The sequence below is a fragment of the Montipora foliosa genome, chromosome 2, assembly GCF_036669935.1.
Source record: "Montipora foliosa isolate CH-2021 chromosome 2, ASM3666993v2, whole genome shotgun sequence".
Taxonomy (NCBI): domain Eukaryota; kingdom Metazoa; phylum Cnidaria; class Anthozoa; order Scleractinia; family Acroporidae; genus Montipora; species Montipora foliosa.
In genome coordinates this window covers 26,271,767-26,276,650 of record NC_090870.1, presented here as the reverse complement: position 1 = coordinate 26,276,650, position 4,884 = coordinate 26,271,767, and positions in this window count along the sequence as shown.

Below are 4,884 nucleotides of genomic sequence, written 5' to 3'. Positions count from 1 at the left end.
AGCACGTCCTTGAGAGATTTTCCTCTTTTGAAGGATATGAGTGGTGGCTCATTGAAAATTTGCCGTAGAGAAGGCTGATTTTGTATCAAGTGCCATTTTTCTAATAAAACTTTTTTAAGGTGTGGCACTCCCGGATGATACTGTGTCACAAAGGGCAAGATATCCTTTGGGTCTTCATTTTTTTGTTTCAGCGCTGATTCCCTTTCTGTAAATTTAATGTCCGATAGAAGTGTCTCAATCAGACGTTTCGGATAACCTCTAGCTTCGCCCTTCAAGAATCCTTTTTTGACACCTGGTGGGTGGCAGGAGGAAAAATGGGTGTACTGAAAGGTTTCAGTTGGCTTGAAGTGTGTTTTTACATCCAAGTGGATTGATTTTGAAAACGTTTGCCTTTGTATACAACAGTGTCTAGAAATGTGGCTTCAGTGTTCGAGATCTCAGCCGTAAATTTTATTGTAGGGTGGTATGAGTTTGCTTGTGTGATGAACTTGTCTATATCCTGTTTGCTGACATCCCACAACGAAAAAATGTCGTCAATGTATCGTTTCCAAATCAGTGGCTTTATGACGCTTTTGCTAAGAATTTCTGTCTCGATGTAGGCCATGAAGATGTTTGCGAAAGCAACGGCCATTTTCGTACCCATAGCGGTACCGTGTATTTGAAGATAGTTCTTTCCGTTGAATTGGAAAGAGTTCTCTTTAAGTATAAGTCTTAGCATTTCTTTGATATAGTTAGTGGGAATTGGAGGGTTATTTTTGTGAAAATTTTCGTACGCATTGCATACTTTAGTGATTCCCTCTTCTTGCGGTATATTTGTATATAGACTTGTGACATCCATCGTTACAAGGAAACTTCGTTTTCCCATCTTCGTCTTTTCAATGAAGTTGATAAAATCTGTGGAGTCTTTTAGATAAGACGTTTGTGATGTGGAAATAGGCTGAAGTAATGTGTCAACAAATGCTGATATTGTTTCTTTGTGCCGCGCAAAGATATCCCTGTATTTATAAGCACCTATTCAAAGGTATTTTTGCCCCGGTTTATGATTATGCAGGAAATATGGATCTTAACAATTGTTACTGAATTGGGGGTAACCACTCATTTTTCAAAGATAATTGGTGAATAATATGCGTAAAAACCTTTAAAATACAAAGCAATGTATGGCATTCTTTCTCAATTGAAGATTAATTATCTCAGAAAAATGCGTGGTTGAACAGCACCAAGATATCCCTGTATTAATAAGCACCAGCCATAAGAAATACGAGTATCTCGAGATGCGCAGACCGTATGCGAAATAACAATAGTAGGCACCGTCCATAAGCGATTACGGTGAGAAGTTTCTAGGTATATAATGCGAAGGCGCACATGAAGCGAAACTGCATCTTCACCTCAATTTCACGCAATTGCACCAAGCTGTGGGTTGTCCGTCACTTCTTTCGCACCGTGTTAATAGTTTGGTTTCTCTCTTCGTTTTCAATTCAATAACTGGGTAATAGATTTTAACGGCGACAAGCGCAAGGCTATGTCCAGTCTGCGGCGGTCAGTACACTTTTACCCAAAGCTTCAAGTTGTGATATGAGGTCTAAAAAATCGTGCAGAAGCTGGAATAACGCTCAGAAAGGCAGCCAAAGAGAAAGCAATTTGAAAGGTTACTGAACCATCATCATCAGGGGAAAAGGTTTTGGACAAGTAATGCAAAAATAACTACTACTCAGTTTTATGATAAACCACTTTATTTCCAAATTATATTTATTAGCATTTAAAGAGAGGGAAAAAATAGTCACCGTTTGCTAAGAATAACGGAGCAGGGAAGTTATGCAGGACTAGATAGTTTTCCTATCATTTCTTAGGGATAAAGGTACTTTTATTGTACATGCAATCCACTGTCGAAAGTTGCGATCACGCGATAAGTGGAAAAGAAAAGAAAAATTGAAATCGACCTCGATTTTCAACGGAATGAAATCCAAGCTCCATTGAAATCGCTCTCGATTTGTTGAGGTCGATAAGAAGTCAAGCTCGAAAAATAACGATAACGATCCGAGGGTATTTTGTGATTGTCGAGCTCGAAATTTCGAGTGCGATTGTCACTCGAGTTCGACAGGTAACTCGAGCTCGAATACGGTAAATCGAGCTCGGTTGTCTAAAAACTTTAGTGGAAACTAAAACTGATCCAGCAAGAGAATTAAGATATAATTTTCCATTTTTTCATTGCATGATGCTGGCCGTCGTAAACCGTGTTTTAGAAAATGTCTCAGATTGATTTACTGTGCCTCTGGACTATTTTGACACATCACTCAAAATTCATTTAAAGTAATTTGAGTTAAAACTTTTTATGACGATGTCGGCCCAAAAAATGTGTCGAGATTAACACCTCTCTCTCCCTTTGTCTCTCGCTCTGCCTTTTTAGTGTGAGTCTTGTTACAACTCCCACTGAGATTTTTATGTGTTAGGTTTGGAAAGAGGGAACACTGTCCACCAGAAGTTAAAAATGGATTTCAATTATTAATGATCGCTATTCACTTTCAGCCTTCTATTGACATACTCTTCCACGCGACGTATTCGCGCATTGCGAAACGTGAAGTTTAAGTGGTTAAGTGAGTGAAGCTATTAGTCTCTCCCCTCGGGGCTTTTCAGAAGAATTTACAATGTTTTTCGGGGGACTTTAGCCAGACTGCTTATTACACAGTTTACAATTTATTTTAGGAATTGAGACGCCTCCGTCCAGATAAGGTCAGACCACAACACATTGTGCGTAACCAGTCTTTGCTGATGAACCTTCAAAAGCGAATAATGAGAAATCAAGTCTTTCTCGGCAGTATTGCGCTATGTTTGTGGGTTCTTCACTTATCGTGTACAAACACAAATGGAAAAGCAGGTATTGTTTCTTTAATTTTACTGGCATTTGCCTCCTAAATGAAATGAAAAAGATGACGGAAAATTCCATGAGATGAAGAAAAAAATCATTTTAAGAAGTATTTCAAGGAATAAGAAAAATTGGATTAGATTTTATCAATTTCTGTTTTTGAAGTGAAATTTCCAATGACAACTTACGTTTTATAACTTAGCTTTTTAATTAATGGTTGGGTTATTCCTTAAGAAATGCACGCTTTGACTCTCTGTTTGGTATTTGCAAAGTGTTTGCAAAGCATACCACCAAATGCCAAAAATTTAAGATCATCAACAGATAGCTTAAAATAATAGGAAACCATAATCTATCATCCGAACCTTAATAAGACGGGTATCATCACACTTTCTTCATTCCATTTTCTATATAATAAATAGACACGTTCGGAAGGAGTTTGTATAGTGTCATTTATTATTCATATTGTTTAAAAGCACTTAAATTTACCACCCGCGCCGATTTTCCTCCAATGATAAAAACCCTTGATTTTACGAGCTAATTTCTTCTACTTATCTAGTACGTAACTTTCGGCCGAGAGGAAGATTTGTTATTTCTATAGCAGGGGCCATTTTCTAATTTACAAGATTTACTTGAAAAACATTCAAAGGCGACTTGACGAGCTAAAGACACTTACCATGATCCCTCAGGCGGTGATTGTTTTGTCTTGAAAGCTGTTTGCCAAACGTTTTCGGACCATTTCGGCCCAAAGAAACGTACGTCCAAAAAAGTCTGTGTTAAGTTTGAGTAAAGAAATCTACCACAATCGAAGATACATTGGATTCAAATCCATTTTTGGATTTTAGTAAAGAAACAAAATCCTTTCATAACCGGATGATTCAAACTTTCGAATTCGGATTTTTCCAAAGAAACACACCCCAGGGCTTCGCTCACTCACACGCATTAACTCCCCAATATTACTGATATTTTCACTTGGAGAAATCGTGGCCGATTGAGCGGGTATAATTTAATAACGTAAAAGTTTCAATGCCTTTTACTTAATCAGTTAAAAGAATTGCATTGTAGACGATGTCCTGCTATTAAGGACTAAATATGCGGCACGCAAAGAGGAAGAGGGTCATTGCTTTAATTCGTAGGTGTCATGCAAGTAATTGAAATAAACGCCTAAAGAAAATTATGTTAGTAAAAATTATAAGCTCTGGGACAACATTTGAAGTTTTGGATTACCACAAGTGAAAATAATTTTCTCAAGGAAAGTGAAAAGTAATTCTCGCATTTATCTCAGACCATCTTGTAGAATACTCAATAGATGAAGACTAAAGGACTAAATGGTGCCTCGAATGGTCTTTACTAAAACGCTCACTCGTGAGTACTCAACATAAATCATAATGTTATACCCAATCTAATTTACATAAATATTATAATTTATGCAGGACACTACACATCTCAATGGACAATTTAATCAATTCGTTTTCACACAATTTAAGCAATTCGGTTTCTCTTGGTCATAAATACTGCTTTGATACATCGGACCCTCGATTCTCTTTCGTTGACATACTGCTGCGACACGATTTTCCAGCCTGTTCATAGACAATTAAATTAATTAAAGCAATCAAACAAACATGCAAACAAAAGAGACGAATTGTAAATAATATACAATGCATATATATATATATATATATATATATATATATATATATATATATATATATATAGTGAACTTCTTCCGTGGCCAAAACATATATATATAGTGAACTTCTTCCATGGCCAAAACTCTTTAATAAACGTTTCGCCCTTTGGGCTTCCTCAGTATAGAGTGTACAGGGTTAAAAATACTTGGAATAAAAATCTGTCTAAGGCTAAGACTAAGGCTAAGACTTAAAAATAACAAATAAGAACAATAAAAACAATGATGTGAGAAAAAAAAAGGTATTAGACCACTATGGTATTACATAATAATGTAGAGAAAATGATGTAACAAATTCCCAAGTCAAAGCCCCTGAACAAAGGTGCTTTCTAGCTCACAA